Source organism: Mercenaria mercenaria, unplaced genomic scaffold, assembly GCF_021730395.1.
Source record: "Mercenaria mercenaria strain notata unplaced genomic scaffold, MADL_Memer_1 contig_1912, whole genome shotgun sequence".
NCBI lineage: Eukaryota > Metazoa > Mollusca > Bivalvia > Venerida > Veneridae > Mercenaria > Mercenaria mercenaria.
Window position 1 is genome coordinate 40,228 of NW_026459930.1, and position 19,265 is coordinate 59,492.

At 34.9% G+C, this 19,265-nt stretch overlaps 1 long non-coding RNA gene across 1 annotated transcript; it reads right to left on the bottom strand.

The window, feature by feature from the left end:
- Nucleotides 1–1,718: 1,718 nt before the first annotated feature.
- LOC128551989 (uncharacterized) lies at nt 1,719–18,584 on the bottom strand. The gene is made up of 3 exons (XR_008368941.1): nt 18,538–18,584; nt 2,700–2,857; nt 1,719–2,080 (listed from the first exon to the last, which is right to left on the bottom strand). It is a non-coding gene; the product is annotated as an uncharacterized LOC128551989 (long non-coding RNA).
- Nucleotides 18,585–19,265: the final 681 nt, after the last annotated feature.

Below are 19,265 nucleotides of genomic sequence, written 5' to 3' on the forward strand. Positions count from 1 at the left end.
TTTTCTCCTAAATTCTACATAAAAAACAAGGAAGAATATCCAACATGGAAAGCCACATTCTAAAAACGCAGCCTCCCCTAACGCGCACACGATCAACACACGCACACCACACACACACACACACACACCCACACCCACACCCACACACACACACACACACACACACACACACACACACACACACACACACACACACACACACACACGAAGCAAACACATAAGGACAAAACAAACCAATAAAGGAACACAGTGGGGCACCGCCTTGGAACGGTCAGTGGCAAAACCACCACTGGGGAGCTTAAATCGGTTTATGGTGCACCTAACCTCACTCTTACACCCACCATATTCCAAAGTCACAGGACAGTGTAAATAAAGGTTTTCCCCGCCAGGATTTAAGAACTACTTATCATAGAGTCCTCCACCTATTCCATCAGACACAATCAAAGAGGAAGCGTAGCGCCCAACTATAATAGGGCTGAACACCAAACATGCGGTGTGTCTCAAAACAGTCGGGTCATAACCTGTTTTAATAAAACGTTTAATGACTTTACTAAATTAAATTGGAAAATTGCCATGACCCAACATCTTACGAAGTTTGTAAACCACATCCCCATAAAAACGGGTTTTGATATACCTTCTCGCAGAAGTGTCTTTAAATTGCTATTGTATTTCAAAACCAAATCTGAATAAAACGGACGGAGGGAGTGAAATTTTGTCTTGCAGCTTTCTTAGTCGGGCCCTTAAAAGTTAGGCGCCCCATGTGGTTCTGGGACGATCTGTGTATGAAAATAATTGGAACCACTGCCTTACCCTTGCATGATCGTAAGCGTAAGGGCGACTTATTGGGTCTTAACACTTGGTTTTGCTGTAACTCTGTGATTCCAGCAGGTATGCACAATTTGATTCCATACCACATGTTTTTATTTCGATGTAAATGAGATGTGAAACCAAAATTTGTAGTCCTGTTTGGCGCCATATAACCTATACTGTGTTGGTGCGCCGTAAAACCCAAATAAATAAATAAAAGTTAGGCTCTTGGTGCTCTGACTTCGGACAAGTTGTTGAGTACATTGGTGTAATTATATTTCAGATTTACCTAAATTTTATGTTTTACTGAATATGATCTGGTATTTTTTTCGCTAATGTTAGAGCCTTTCCCAGCGGGGATTTTATTTACATTGTGTTATCTATTGAAAATAGGGTTAGTGCGAGGTTGGCATGCCCTAAACGCGTCTAAACACCCCAGTTTCTTTTATATAGGTTACTGACCCTTCTGAACGTGACACAGACCGTTTTATAGGGACTTAAAACGAAACCAGAATGTTATGTACAACGCGGGCTTTTTCATCGTTACCACCGACACTTACGTGAGTGTTATGTCGTTTCAGGGGACAGATGGTTCACCTGCGCCACCATGAGTATCCTCTCGGACAAGAGGAGGCCGAGAGGAGGTAGGAGGAGGCAGTGAGGAGAACCTCCTCGAACCCCAGAAACGCATAAAACGTATATATACACATAAGGAACTTGGTGTTCAGAATCAGCCACGAGTGACATAATTGATTTTGCTATACATCTTGTTGATAAAGCGACCTCCATTTAACTCCTCTTTGAGAGGAGCTACTCAGTTTGGTGAAGGAGACCCTCCTCAAACCCCAGAAACGTTAGAGTTAGCGTGAGAAATGCTTAGCATTGAAAACAAAACATTGTTTGCATTTTATATACAAGTTTATTTCTTTAGACATAGCATGGCATAAGCACATAAACGATAGTGTAATTGTCTATAGTTCAACGCCGATTTTTCCGGCTACTTTACCGGCTATAACGTCTTCCGATTATGTTTTATTGATTTCCTTTCTTTTCCAGTTCGCTTTATATCCAACGTTCGACCCGCTGCAACGGTCCCTCAGCGTGTTTCTCTAACGCTATTCCAGCTCCTTCCTGTTCGATTAATGCTGGCAGGGGATTGTATTTTTTCAGCGCCTTTTCAAACAGGTACTACTTGTTAATCGCGTACTTCCATGCCTCCTCACTACCGTAGTCATTCATCAACTCCAGATCGGATGCCGTTTTCTTAATGGACCTATAAACAGGATCTTCTTTAAGAGCATGATACCATAATATAGTTTTAGCAAAGCTTTTCGCCATCGTCTTCCTATATTTGTCTCTCATATTACGGAATACGCGATTCCTAGCGACATTTATTCTATAAATTGCTGGAAAACAGTGTCAAAACATGGATTTGCCACATTTTTGCCCTTTATTGTGTGGGCGGGGTACAAACTATACCCCTTAACTACCAGGAAAATGTTAGATTGATGTTAGGTGTTGTACATATACTGGAAAATTATTATCATACATATATATCATTTCGGGTTTGAAGTCATTCCTTTGAAAGAAAAAATTTAAAATTTTACTTTAGCCAAATTTTATCAATTCAATCAGTTTTCTTATGCAGGCTACATCTAAAATTTTAGTGTTAACGTAAACCCATGCATAAAATCTAACAGTTGTCATTCGTGACATTCATCACGTGTTCTATATTTAGAATGGAGGTGACCTACATGTACCCAAGTCGGTCAAGGTCACGGTAAATGTCACGGTCACTGACTTTGGCATACGAATTCACTATTGTCTACAAACAGAACAGGCAATCATTCATTCTAGCTAAAATGGAAGATGAAGGAATTGAAGTTTCATACCTGTGATAAGAACAATACTGGTGGCGGAATGCATTGCGTTATCTGTTTCGTATATTCTATTTCCTGATTGGTTATTCAGTATTGTTTATAACCGTGCTCAATTATAGATGAAGTTAATTCCTTGGCTAAACCGATGTGTTGTACATGAATGATATGAACTGTAAAATAAAAATGTAAAAATAACACTGTACATGTTGTGTAATGTGAATAAAGAAATCAACCCGATTTCTAAATATTCACCGACAGATGGTATTTTTTTCTACGAAATGTTTAATTTGAAATAAGATATGATTCTCTGAATTTAACACAGCCTTACTGCATACAAAACATAGCAAAACATATAAGAAAATACATGTACAATTCTAAAACTTATTTTTGCACTTGTATATTTCGGTCGTATATCATAATGTTTATGCAATAAAAAGCACCCTGTAAAAAGTATGGAAAGGTACTAAAACGATTACACTATCAACAAACAAGTGTAAAAGTCTAATGGGAAGAAAACAACTCGTGTTTTCAACGGGGGCCTCCGTAGCCGTGCGGTTAAGTTCGCTGATTTCAATTACTTGCCCTCTCACCGATATGGGTTTGAAGCATCGCTCTTCTTAGTAGGAAAGCCATCTAGCTGGCTTACGGCGGCTTACGGCGGCTTACGGCAGATCGATGGTTCTATCCAGATATCATCCGTAATGAAATAATGCCCAGAGGGGCACATGCGGTCTTCTCCATCCATTTAAAGCTCGAAAAGTCAAAATATGACCAAAATTGTGTCGGGGTGACTATACAAAAGTACTTTCAAATGTATTTATGTTCTGTATGAAAAGAATCCATTCCAAAAATGGCACAAACGCAATATATTTAGGATTTGATTCGGCTACACATATCATCTATATGATACTGCGCTTTTGTGATATATATGCATTCAAACCCCCTGTAAAGTAAAATGATGTGAAGTAAAGGCACGCAACCGATAGTTATTCGTAGTAAATTACTGCGCTATTCGCATATATTCAAAGTATGTTGAACAATTTTTTTAATGGGCATGATTACTTGTAAGTTTGTGATCAAGTCCACGGCTACCTATAATGTGGTGATAGAGTAGGCCAAATTTTCCGCTCTGTAAAGGTAAGAACGTCAGCAGTGGTTAAATTTATTCCGCACTGAACTACATTGTACAGCGGATAGATAAGAAATAGTTGTGAGACAGTCTATTCCTGATTAAATTCTGCGCGGTTACATAGAGAAGGTGATTTTGATAAATTCCGTACGGAGTCATAGTTAGCCCATGTCGTGTGTCGTCCTTTGTGTTTTAGGTCTTAGCAATTTCTCTATTTTCTTCAAAGACAATGGGTGTTTGTTTGATTTTACACTCCTTACGTGAAATGCAGTTTAAATAAAAACAATAAAATAAAAAATAAATTCTGAGTGCTGTTAAAGTAGTACATTTCACAAAAATGTTCATGCCATTCATAATGCTTTTCTAGTTTTAAATCATACTCAGCAATAAATTCGACGCATATGACCTCAGCATAAGGCCTGATAACAGATCTGAAAAAAGAGTGGGAGGACGTTATGAATGATAGAAATATACTTTATATCACAACTTACATAGAATGAGGACAGAAGTTTATCTCAAACTTCACAAACAACCTTCAGATAAGCGGACAAAACTACATTTTTAAGATGTGATCTTACACGTTTTAAGTTCAGTGCAGAATACTTTTACATAAATTCAAAATTCTATCGACGGAAAAAATGCAAGTTCGACTGTTGAATCTGCAGCATTTTTGAAAAAGAGTTAAATCAATTGAGCTGAATGTAAACAGTGTTTTTGTACAAAAATCTATCTGCATTTTGGGTTTGAATATCTAGCAACATTTACTTCTTGGCTGTACTCATAATACTCCTTTCAGTTAATATATTAAATTTTATTTTGAATGTTGCATGTGATAACGATGGAAATAGATAATTTCATTATCTAGACATCATACTTCTTAAATGCACACGAACGCTTCAATTTTGTACTTAATAGCAAACAGTTTACCGAATTTTTTAAGCATTCCTGTTCCGGTCAAATGACACATTTAAATTTGAATTACTAACAGCTTGTGTCATACAAACATGTTCGTTTTACTTTCTAAAGCACATAGCCAACATATCTAATTTACATATCATTTTTTATTTTATTAGTTAAACAAAAGTGCGCATGACACGCAAGGTTCACCGAGTTAGGATTTTAAAATAACCAAGGAGCGTATAGCATTACATGATCATACTACGGTTGTCTGATCATGTTCAAAAACTAGAGCAGTTCATTGAAATATAACCCGTTTTGTGATTAAATCATGCATTTGTTTGATTGCTTGACTCTATTGGTAAATTTCTCACTAATTAATTGGCGAAGAAGCAATCTAAGAGTAAGGAGGTGGGGAGCAGTACCGGCCATCTAGCTAGACCTGCCCAGATTTTCCTTGAAAAGTTTTGGACAACAAAAAAACCCTTACTGACAATAAACATCACAGTAAATCCATTATTGGTCTCTCAAATTTGCATTTTTCCCATTATCTACTGTTATTTATTAGAAAAAGAAATCAGTTTTTTGGGGGTCAAAAGCTGGGGGTCCAAAGCAATTGCTGACCCCTCCCTTGCTCCTACGCTTATGTAATTTAACCAAATTCTACAAGGGCATTGTAGTTGTTGTAGAATGTATGGACTATCTGAATATATAATTTATGCGGAAGTACTTACAATTTTCTCATTAAAAATGCATTCCAGTCCATTGAACGAATGATTTTAATTTGTATTTATAAATTTTTGAATTACTTACATTAATTTTCTTCAGATCAATATCGTTTATCATTACGATATTAAAATAATATATAAGCATTATTTATCAATTGAGAACATTTAAAAAAAATTCAGTATAGAATAAATGTCTGGTAGCTGCAAAGAAAGTAATTCTTGTAAGTTTAATATATATATAAACATATATTGGGCAGAGAGCCAAAACGAACCTCGATCAAGAAGTTAGTAACATGCGTGTCTATAAAGCCGGTATCTAGGACGAGATAAATAAACACATGACTTTATTTGCGGTGCATTGTGATGCAATGAATGCATGATCCATTTTACAATTACATGATATTAGTATTACATGTGTCACCTATAGATTGACAAATGCAATAGTCGAATACTCACAAGACATGCAGTCAGGGTATCATATGATGCCTTATATAAATTAGCAAATGTATTTTCCGCAACGGCATGCGGACAGTGTTACCTAATGTACAAATTAGGAAAGGATAAATGTAATATTCGTAAGCCATATCAGATACTTTCTATAAATTCACAAATGTATCTATGATGCACACTGTAAACGCACATTCTGGTGACAAAATGCAGTGAACATTTAATAATAGTGATGCAATGTGTATTTGAATAAATAAATTGGTTTAAAGCGTGCTGTCAGGATTATTGTAATTTATACATGCACCAATATAGCTTATGCAAACATGCCCTCAGCTTTAACTAGTGCGCATTCAACAAATGCACCAATGCATTTAGAACATACTTGGCCACCGAACAAATAAATCTGTAACCATATGGTATAGATACACAGATAAAACTAATGAAAAACGCCATTAGCCTATGATGCATTCTGCAAATTCACAAATACAACAAAAATGACATCAGTATTACCTAGGATGTTTTGTATATTTGCACAAATACAATGGGTGTATAGCACACTAGGACCAGACCAGAAGAAAATGCCTCTGTACATGTTATACAAGCAAGTTGACTCTGCCTTTGCGACCAGTGTAGATCATGATCAGCCTGCACATCCGTCCAATCTGACCATCATCTGCACTGTTCGCCACTTGGTCAGTATCTTTTTGGTAAGCATCCCTCTTAACAGTTAGCTGTACTGTCCAAACTGAAAGACGGACAAGGGCCTTATAGAAATTTAGCATGTTAAGGGTTAAAGAAAGTAAAATTATGGCTCTTTAACACGATAGTATCAATTTCCTGACGAGGGAACATCTCTAGATCTAGAAACTACTTACGTGACAGTAGTGAACATCCGTCTAAAATTTGCTATGGAAATCCTGTTGATGAACAATTAGATAATTATCTTCTGTTAAATACAGTAAACATTTTCTTACTGCATTTAAAATTCAATTAATGTACCAGCACAGTTTCAATTAAGTAACCGGAGAAACCTTCGAGCTCTGCTCGGTTGGTTTATCTAATGCACCGGAACGATTTGTTTTAGTTCATCGATTTTCTATATATTGACGTATTGGAACGAGAAACGAGAAAGAATATAATACTAGGCCAGTCGTAAATTTGACAGTGACTTGTATAACCACGGCCTTGAACGACTTCCAAACTATTACGCATAATGAACTAAATTCCCCCAAGTAGAAGTTTTGTTGGGTTTAACGTCGCACCGACACAATTATAGGTCATAGCTTTGATGGTGGAGTTAGACACCAGCTACCCCTTCGTGCATTATTTCATCAATAGCGGGCACCTGGGTAGAACCGCTGACCTTCCGTAAGCCAACTGGATAGTTTCCTCACATGAAGAAATCAACGCCCCGAGTGAGGCTCGAACCCACATCGGTGAGGGGTAAGTGATTTGAAGTCAACGACCTTAACCTCATGAGGCAAAGTAGATGAGCACTTGTTATATATATAACCTTAATCCACCAGTCTTTATCTAACTTTGTTCAATATCCGTTACATTATATTTTAAATGTCAAACAAAAAGCACAATTGCCTTTCATATTAAGTACAAAAATCTCAAGACGTTTTCGTTAATTTACGCAATATTTGTATCTTGAAAATATCTATGTTACTAAAGTAGCATTTGCAGTTAACAAATGACACGGTGGCGTAGTGGTAAGGTGTCTGACTTCCACACAAGTTACCACGTGCTCGAAATCACCTTAGATCATTTTTTTAAGGTAATGTAATGAAATGGTTTCGATACCTGTATTATTTTTGCATCATTTTATGTATCATATTTCATGAATTTTAATTATTTTCTCTTGTAGTATTTATTTTCCGGAGCCCTGGTGACAGGTAATGTCTTTTTATCTAGGATACTTTTAAAACAATTTTATTCCACTCTTGGATATCTTTATGATAACTTTTAATAAATGAAGCATAAATATCACGATACGTTTGATAAAATAAGTTTTAAGTTTGCATATAAAATTTGGGGAAATAAAGATATGGTCAGACGTAAGACTCGAACCCACAACCCTGATATTGGAAGCTAAACGCTTTGTTCGCACAACTACCTGCACATGCGACAGTTTATCAATTTAGAATTATATATGTAATAATTATATCGGTATTTATTTTCGGACACCGAAAATTAATTTACGGAAATATATGAAATATTCATGAGTGCTAGGTCAATACTTACGGACAATACAAATGTAAATGAAAATCTATATCCTCTACAAGAAGCTTGACTGTTGATATACTTGTATCTCCTACTTTGAAAACTTCAATTCTACTAAATTTCGATTTCATTTTGTAACACAATTTACTCCTTTATAACATTGTTCGGAGTAAAAGGACAGCCTATTAATAGCTTCGTAAGTGTAAAGTTAAGTTAAATAGTCAATATATAAAATCATAAAATAACATACGACCCAGGAATTATCCTTAAAGAACACCATTTGTGATCTCAGTCCATACGCTTAAAGTGTTTTCTACTTTAACTTGCTGTTTTCTATATTTTTAAGCACCATTTTGAATTCTGTTTGCATCTCCAGACAGCTAATACTATTTTTGCAGAGTACTAATAAAATATGTAAAAAGATCCTTTGGAAGCAAAGAATGCAACTACGAATAATAATAGCAGACTCGGTTTGATTGAGTCTGTTTATGAGAGGTAATGAAATGTGCAACACCACTCACGCCTCCTAGCACCGTTTTAAGCGGAACTCTATTACACATATGTTGAATGGACTCCATGATTCCAAACGACCAGAAAATATAACAACACTGGGCAATAAAGCAAGCGGTCAAGTGCTTTGAACAGATCTATGAGAATAGCATCTAAATATAGTGTTTGCAATCAAATGCTTGCTTCTAATCCTCGGGTATTTTTTTTTCAAGTTTAATTAGGCAACCATACCCATTTCTGAATACAAAATGAAAAGTACTAATTAGATTTTTCAAAAGAAGTGAATAACTGTGGTGAGATAACATTTTCAAAAGTTTTTGAAGGGACTTGGAGAATACTAACTGGCCTGTAAGTTTATTTAGACCTGGAAATATGCCTTTTATGCAAAGATGAAATTGATGCTTCCTTAAGTTTATCTATAGATTTGTTCGTAGCACCAGAAGTATAATAAGGTCTATAACTGGACTAACCATGACTTCTTTTCCACATTCTAACAATTTTAACGATATTATATCGGAACCAATAGCTTTCTTTACATAGCTAAGTTCCAATTCTTCATAGAATATGAAAAATCTAGTCGGACCGGACAGTAGTATCAACTTTTGCACAGAGGCAGTTTGGACCAATGCAAGACTTTTAGCTGTAAAGGCCAAGGTCAAATCTCTTTGGAATTCTATTTTTAGAACATTCAAAATTTAAAAAAAGCTATTTTAGTAAAACTTATCTTATCTTTATCTTATTCTTGATACATATTTATGAATAAACTGATTTATACCTATTCCTAAGGTTAACTGATGCATTTGCATGAAGTGATATCAGTTTTCACTTCAATCTGTCTGTACATCGGTCCGTACGTCAAAATGCCTTCTTTTTTTAAAGTATACACTTGCTTGTATGACTATTAATGAACGTAATGTGCGGCTTGACTTTAATTCTGTATTGGTGTTGAGGAAATGAATATAGTAAAATCTGAAAAGTAGATCCCTCGGAAGCACCGAGAACAAGGCAAACAGTGAAAATTGAAAACTCGGTTTGATTGAGACTGTTCATGAGCAGTAATGTAAAATGCAACACTGCCCACGTCCCCTTGCACCGGCTTAAGCAGTATTCAATCTTCAAATCTAAATGAGTTGAAATCAATGATCCCGAATGACCAGAAAATATAACAATACTGAGATGAAGTCGGGGCGACCTTTTATGGCCGCCACACAGCACTTAACATCCGCTGTTGTGAAGTAAATAAAATCTGAAAACTAGATCCCTCGGAAGCACCGAGAACAAGGCAAACAGTGCAAATTTACCAGAAAATATAACAACACTGAGAAAAAAATATAACAACGCATGTCAACCAACTTTCGGGGGAGGTATTTTATATCTTGTTCTGGCCGTCTGTCCGTCCGTCTGTTGCAAAAATCATATGGCTCAGACCAGCTGTTTTGGCTAAATTTGAGGGGCTTTTTTTATTGATTTTGTCATTTTTTTATTCTATAAATTGTTAAATGCCTATTGCTACTTGTAATATTCATGTGAAGCTGTGATATTAAGTGACTGTTCCTGAAATACCCTGTTATTAATGCAAAAATATTTGTATAAAACGATTTGTTTTAATTACTTAGAGGGTCATAATGACTTTGTTTATAATGTAGCTGCCTGATTTTTTTGTTATGAACATAAAGTATATCAATTTCCTGATAAATCTAATTTTAGATAATTAATAACATATTTTTAAATGTTTAAATATTTGATTCGCATGGTAAAAGGTATTATTGGATCCATTTTCAGCAAGTTTGGTGAAGATCGGATGAAAACTGTTCGACTTAAAAGAGCGGACAAGGCTAAATTCCCTTTTTTTGAGTAATTAAAGGACGTAAATCAAAGAGTACCTGGTACAATTTGGCTGGTTATCGAAATTGGCCGATATGTAATGCCCACAAACATTGTCAGCAAGTTTGGTGAAGATCCGACGAAAAGTGAATTATAGAGCAGACATGTTTTGGATGCTGACCGCCCGTCCTCTGTCATTCATAATCTTCTCCATTTTGTTTCTTAACCGTTAAATGAAAACTGCTGAGGTAGCTATTCAGACAGTCAGGGCTGATACCAATTTCTAGGTTTCGTCCGGAACGACTTCTTTTAGCGACTTTTCAAATATTCCAACATCTGATGATCCTTTTTACTGTATTTTTAAGTTTTTGATTATTAACGAACGTTTTAATATCTAAATCAGATAGCATTGTTATCCCTTGAATCGTTTTTGTGTGTTGTAAACCTCAAATTAAATCCAGATTTCAAGACGCATAATCAAACTCTGTACATAGAGCGCCTACTTCATCCGATTTACATTCGGAACATTTTCACGCGTTTCGGGCTTTATCGTATGTTTAACATGGGACTGTTGAACCGTCCAAATACAGAAAATACAGGAATTTTTGTACGCGCGTGCGTCCAAATACAGAAAATACAGGATTTTTGTACGCACGTGCGTCCAAATACCGTAATATATTGTACGGTCACGTGTTGCAAAAGAACGTTCGCGATTGGATAGATAAAATAGTTATAGAATAATATGATTATAAATGAATTATACATGTATAAATCATAAGTATATCGAAATAAACTAACTAATTATACGAACATCTTTCTTCCTTGTAAGCAATTATGTGTTTCTTATATTATTCATAACTTCCAACAAAATCTTCCATCCATGTTTATTTAGTATTGTTTCATCACGCTGGATTACAGCTGCCACGGCAGAGGCAATGCTACGCTGATGAAAGGAAATAGTGAATGTTGTTTTAAATCATTCGTCTAAGGCGGAACATTTCGAATTCTTTTTAGGGGGTTTAACGTCGCACCGAAATAATTATAGGTCATATGGCAACTTTCCAGCTTTGATGGTTGAGGAAGACCCCAGGTGCACCTCCGTGTATTATTTCATCACGAGCGGGCACATGGGTAGAACATTCCCTACCACAGCTGTATGGCTTCCTCACATATAGAATTCAACGCCCCGAGTGAGGTTGAAGCCCATATCGATGAGGGGCAAGTGATTTGAAGTCAGCGACCTTAACCACTCGGCCACGGAGGTCTCCGCAATGGTGTCTGCTATAAATACACAAATGCATTTACTGTAATGGACGCAATCAAATATTCCTACGGTCATATTATAAGCTCAAATACAACTTATGCAAAGGATTCGATCAGCTTTCCTTATGGAGCATGTTTTAAATGCATTTAATGCAACATATGCAATTACTTTCTCTTATTGGGCGTGCAATAAATGCACAAAGCATATAATACAAAGGTGCGATCAGTTTTACTGGTGGCGCATGTTATAAATTCACAAATGCATTTCAAACAATTGTACCTGCGGAGTAAGTTATAAATGCACAAATTAATTCATTTAACACAAAAGATGCAATCACTCATACCTAAAATAAAGGCTATAAATTCATAAATGCTTTACATATAGCGGTACAATCAGTTTTACTTATCTTGCATGTTATAAAATGCATTTAATGCAAAGGATGCAACCAGTTTTTTCTGTGGTGCATGCTATAAATGCACAAATGAATTCATGCGAAGGATTCAATCTAATTACCTATAGTTCATGTTTCAGTGGACAAATAAAACTGGAGCAAAGGATGCAATCAGTTTTACCTACGGGGCATGATATAAAAACACAAATTCGTTTCGTGCGGAGGATGCAGTCAGTTTGAACTATGCATGTTATAAGCACACATACATTTGATGCAAATGTAATTTATGAAACTGTAACCCGTGGTACACGCTATAAATGACGAATACGTATCATGCAGAAAATGCAATCAGGTTTACATATAGGGCACATTATAAATATACAAATGCATTAAACTAACAGGATGCAATCAGTTTTATTTATGGCGCATGCTACAAATGAACAGATGCATTTCATGTGAAGGATTCAATTAACTTTAGCAACGGGTCATGTTAAGTTGAACAAATGCCATTGATGCAAAGGATGCAATCGGTTATATCTATTGTGTATGCTCAAACTTTTTAAATGCATTTATTGTAAAGGATGCAATCAGTTTTGCCTATGGTACATATTATATGTATAAATGCATATGCCGCAAAGGATACAATCACTTATCATGCAATCTGATTTAACTATGCTACAGTTTATGAGCACAAATGCATTTGATGCAATCAGTATTCATGCAATCGGTTTAAACTATGGTACATGTTATGTAAATGCATTTGATGCAAAGGACGTAATCAGTTTTCATGCAATCGGTTTAACTATGGTACATGTTGTGAGCACAAATACATTTGATGCAAAGTACGTAATCAGTTTTCATGCAATCGGTTTTAACTATGGTACATGTTATGAGCACAAATGCATTTGATGCAAAGGACGTAATCAGTTTTCATGCAATCGGTTTTAACTATGGTACATGTGAGCACAAATGCATTTAATGCAAAGGACGTAATCAGTTTTCATGCAATCGGTTTTAACTATGGTACATGTTATTATGAGCACAAAGGCATTTGATGTAAAGGATGCTATCAGATTTACCTAAGAATATTGATGAAAATGCATTAAATGCAGAAGATGCATTCAGTTTTAACTTTTCCGTATGCTTTAAATGCACAAATGCATTTTATGCGAAGGATGCAATAAGATTCATCTGTGATGCATGTAATAAATCTGTTTTACCTATGTTGCACGTTTTTTATGCAAAAATGCATCTAATACAGAGGATGTAATCAGTTTCACCTATGGTTCATGCCATTAATGCACTAACGTATTTCATAGAGAGGATGCAATCAGTTTCACCTATGGAGCATGTTTTACTGCATTAAAGGCAACGGATTCAATCTGTTTTATCTATGGTGCGAGCTATACATTCACATTAATTATTCATGTGATGTAGAGGATGAAATTAGATCCCCATACGGTGCTATAAATGCACAAATGCATTCCTTTTTATGCAAACAATGCAATCAGTTTTACCTTAGGTACATTCTATAAATGCATAAATGCATTTATTTAAGCAAAGTGTGCAATCAAGCTATCTATGGTACTTGATAAGCAAACATTCAATTGTTGCAAAGGATTCTACCTATTGTAGTGTGCTATAAATACATTTAATGCAGGAGATGCAATCAGTTTTACCTATGGTGCATGCTATAAATATACAAAAAAGCATTTTATGCAAATGATGCAATCAGATTTACCTATGGGGCATGTTATAAGCTCAAGTGGATTTGATGCACAGAAAGCTATCAGTTTTACCTATGATTCATGTTATCAGCGCAAACTTTGCATACAATGCGGAGGATGACATCGGTTTTACCCAAGATGCATCTTAAAAAGCACAGATACATTTCATGCAATTAATTTACATGTAATACATGTCATCAGAACAGATGCATATAGTACAAATGATGCAATCAGTTTTACCTACGATGCATGCCATACATGCACAAATAAGGTCAAGATCATTTTTACCTGTGTTGCTTTCTGTAAAGGTAAAAATATACCTGAGGCAAATAACGCAATCAGAATTATCTATGATGCTTTCTCTACAGAAGACATTTATGGATGTTAAAGATGCCAGCAGTTGTACCTATTGCGCATGTTGACTGCATAGATGTATCCGATGCAAAAGATGCAATCAGTTTTTCCTACGATGCACTCTGAAGGAGGCACAAACGCATTTGATGCGGAGGATGCAATGGTGCATTTTAAACGAACTAACGCGAATCATGCAAAACAAAATGCAATTAATGTTACCACGAACAAATGCATTTGATGCAAAGGATACAATTAGTGCTACCAAAGTTGCATTCCATAGTTGCATAATGCATATGAGGCAATGTAACCAATGGTGCATTCTATTAATTCTCCAGTTCCAATGATGCAAAGCATGTTATAACGTACATCATTATATTGCGCGCTTTGATTTACGTGTTCTGTAGTAGATATTTGATTAATATCTTGAAAAAGACTTTTTGTAAATATAATTGTAAATGGCTTATAAGAGGATAATGGAACTACAAATAGCAATTTAGATTCAAAATACTCTTGACTTATTCGGAAAAAATGATTATTATGTTTATAGAAATGACAAAATAACTAAAACCGCCATACCCATCCCGTTCGTTTCTAATGTGCAACATCTTGCGAAACTCAGGAATCTGACATTACCAATAGACGCGTGTACAATAGTGCGGTCAGTCATTGGTCACAACATTGTTTTCGCTTTATGTTCATTGTAATTTGTTGTTGCTAGAAATTTTCAGAAAGCCAACGAAATATCGAACGTTCGAATATAAAAACTCATGTTGCTGATTTCTTGTATGTTTTAAAAAAGTTATATGCAAATAAAGGCACAATCGTTTATGTTAATATCAAAAGTCTCTATAATGTTTAAACCTTAGATTCTTAAAATTTAGTTTTACTTTAACATAAATAATACTACAAGAACTTCATATTTTTGTAACATATACACACTAACTTAAAGCACACAAAATTGCTACACCCCTCGACCCTCGTAAACGTTTTTGCATTTCTGCTACCACATGTGCACCTTACACGACCTTATCCTAAAATACAGCTGAGAATATAAAGAAGTGCGTAATTAATGTTGCATTATATATGTTTGAAATTTCCTTTAACCTATATTAAGCAGCCAGATTACCTGCAGCTTATAACATGGAAGCTGATTAAGAAAAGTTTATTTAGGGATAATACACGTTTTGAGTACGAACGCTTATTAAGACAAGCTTTGCCTGAATTCTGTGAGAAATTAAATAAAAGCACACCGACTTATACTTCCCAATATAATTGCTGTGATACCTAAAAACGAACAATTGCACATTAAATACATTCGGTTATCAACAAAAATTGAACCGACGCCGAATAATTCAAAAGGGAGTACAGAGGGAGGAGGTAGTAAGCACATTGTTGACTCTGTAGGGGAGAGGGTAGTGTGTTTGGGGTTGGCAACTGATACAGCAAAACATTCCATGGACTAGCTTCCATCAAAAAGCTACAGAAAGAGGTTATTATGGAAATAACAAGACGCAGATTCAAGATGTCCATTTGTCATGGTCTGCGCAGTAATACATTAACGTCCCTAGCAAAGTATTTCAAAAACAAAAATCGTTTGTTAACAGTACACGAATTGTCTTGTTTGTGCACGATTTTTCTCCCGTTAATACATGGGTGGGTGGATCCAGTGAAAAAATCTTTTATTGAAGAATATCCATAGCACTTCTTCCAACTGAATCATATATGCACAATATCAGAAACTAGGATTTCAATTTCAATACTACAATATCACACTTTGACAAGATATTATGGCTAGTTAACATAACAGGACATTGTTTCGTGTGGCAAAATTGGACATGTCTTTAGATATAAACTGTATCTGTTCAGTATACTTAATTATATACAAAGGCCGCACTGAAAGTTGCGGACTATTATTAAAAATTATTGCGTACTGTGGAAATGGCTGGTTCATCGAAAAAGTACTTGATAATAAGAACGAATATGAGTCAAATGTTTATAAACGTATAAACTGCGTGAACTATTTGGTTACGTTATCAGAACATTTTCTCTTTTTTCTTTAAAGACATTCAAATCCTTCCATTCCCTTTCTCATTTCAATGAAATATGGCAGTAGTAGTCGATAAAGTGTGCGTACTGATAAAAATACACGTTTCAATAGTCCAGTTAAAATATATCTTTCATAATGTTTTTTTTTATTGTTAACTCGTAGTCAACAACAAATTAGACCTACTAAATATGACCTGCTATGTAGACATAAATGAGGACGGAAGTTTATTTTTTATAACAAATATTGCATCATGCCTAACCTTCACAGATAAGCAGACAAAGCATTTAAATATATACCACGTTGTAGGAGTGATCTTACCCATTTAGTTCAATGCGGTGTAATTTTAGATAAGTTCTAAATTTAAAAATGAATGATAGTTGACCTCAGCTGTTTAAACACGTGATATGTAATATTGTATAAAACATTGCATGAAAGCATCTTATTATTTATTTTATCAGATTTAAGTTCATTTATTTCGACTCACATTTCATTTTCTACAGATATTTTTTCCATTTGGCTTGTGACAACGACATAAATGGATAGTTCAGAAGTTTATCTACATTACTGTTTTTCTTGTTCAGACATTTATATTTTCCTTTCAAATAACGCATTTAACATGGCTGCTTGTGCAGTCGTTAGAGTCATTAAATGTAAAGCACTTGGCCATAAAATCCTGTCTGATACCACTTTCTGATAAAATTTACAATATCTCTAGCCTCTGTCTCTGTTGAGATAAGCCACAGTAAAAGAGAGCCACAGAAAAGTTGATATATATTTAAAAAAAAGAAATAAAATAAAATGGCAAATGTTTAATCTCAACAGACTGTGTAAGTCTACTTGTGCAGTACACACATGTTCATGTTCCTTCTTAAACACAATGTCAAGAGTAGCTAATTGTCATGTAATTTATGTCTTATCCGACGAAACAAAAGTACACATGACTTTGAAATTTAATACGATCAGGAAGTGTAACTCATACCATGTCCAGAAAATAGAGAAGTGCATTCGATATTTGAATTGTATTTATATTATTTGTTTGGTTTAACGTCGCACAGACACAATTATAGGTTATATGGCGACTTCCCAGCAATCCGTGCATTATTTCATCACGAGCGGGCACCTGTGTAGAGAATTTTGTAAAAAATGTAAGAGATTTATTAGTTATATTTATGCTTATGTAATATTGATATTACTATGTAATCATAAGTTGACCTGTTACAGCTGAAATCCCTGCATTTTTCAATTTTACTTAATTTAAATTTTTTAAACAATGTGTTAAGAAAGTGCCTTATGAAATAAAAACGACTGCAGTGACCTTTGACCTGTGCTGTTTTTTCTCCAAGTTTCCTCACTGTAGATAAAAACTGATCATACTTCCTGAACTGACCAAGTAGCGTTGCAATTGGTTTTGGGTGTTTACATGCCAGAGAGAGAGAGAGAGAGAGAGAGAGGGAGAGAGAGAGAGAGAGAGAGAGAGAGAGAGAGAGCTTCATCTCAGGTTTTGTGAAAACCAGTGTCAATAAGTTGTCTAACGATAACCTGATAAAAATGTCGCAACTGTAATTATATTCACATTTGGAGTAAATAAATTTTCAAACTGATAAGTAATTATCACTTTTGAGAGGCCAAATATGATTTTGAACACATCTGAGAGAGCCTAATACAAATGTATAAAGATGCTTCAGAAACACAGACCTGAACTCATGCAATTGTTGTTTTAAATGTAATACATATTAGCTAGTTGTCCTGTATTTAATTTAAAACGACATATAATTATTGTGAGGTTTATGTCTTGCACTTTTGGAAAAGATTTTCAAAAGTTCTAAATAGTCAAATAATGAGAACCACGAATTATGCAAAACTGTCTCACTCTCCACGACCCTGTTTTGAGCTAATTAAAATTAATTTGGACAGCTTTGAAAGGTTTTGTCCTAAGATCATTTTTGAAAATTAATCTTGATTTATATATAAACATTTTGCCAAGCAATCTTTGCTTAGCTGACTTGTTGCCATGGCAACCAATGCTGTTAGAATATCAGCCATTTTCACAAACGTTTCTTTCTCTAACACATGCGAATTAATAAATTTTCAGAATAGACACACAACATTTTTTAGTTTACAATATAAAGCAAATATGTTCTTACTTAAAAGGTATGAACCAGGAAGTTAATGAATGTACTTCACAACTTATTCTAAATTGTCATTAAGTTTTATCAGATAAACCACTAATGCAAATATTTATTAAATGTAAGAAATGCATTCAGATCATACATCAGCAGGTGAATAAAAGAATTGATGTAACTTACCATAGAAACACTTCCTCTTTAACCGCGAATTCGTGACCTGGACTGACCCATGCAACGTGACTAAAATTTGCAAATCAGACTACTTGATAATTTATCAAAATGAAAGATTTATGCAACACTCTGCCTGATTGGACGAAGGTTTCATTTTTTCACTCTGCTGATTGTGCAACGCTGTGTAAAATGACAGACGAAGCATTTGTCCTTAATGACGCTGTTTATAGTTTTAAAGATACGTTTCGCTTAGTATATTTAAAAGAGGATTGATATATCTAAAGAATGATAAGTAAGTTTAATAAAAACGATATAAAACCTTTTCAATTACCAACATATATCAATTTACAGAAAAAGCTGAATACGGTCTGCGTATCACATTAATAAGGGTGTGATTAGCCGATCGATTAAGGTCTTCTGGGTAGAGAAGTGCCTTCCAGACCACTGCTGTAATTATTCGTCGTAGGATAAACGAAATAAAATTGCACCCCTATGATACCTTTGTAAAAATAAAAAAGAACCATTTAAATTGTTAAATTGTTAAAGTGTGGTGTTAGTTTTGCTATTTAAAAAACGTTAGATAGATGAAAGAATAAACAAATATGAACACCACATAAACTTATGTCTTATTACAATTCGCCGACCATCTTTTTTGAAAGCTATTTCTTGTTAGTGTTAGTGGCTGCGATTGATCTTGAGTCCATTAATTGTTTAATTAGTATCTTAAAAGATATGTC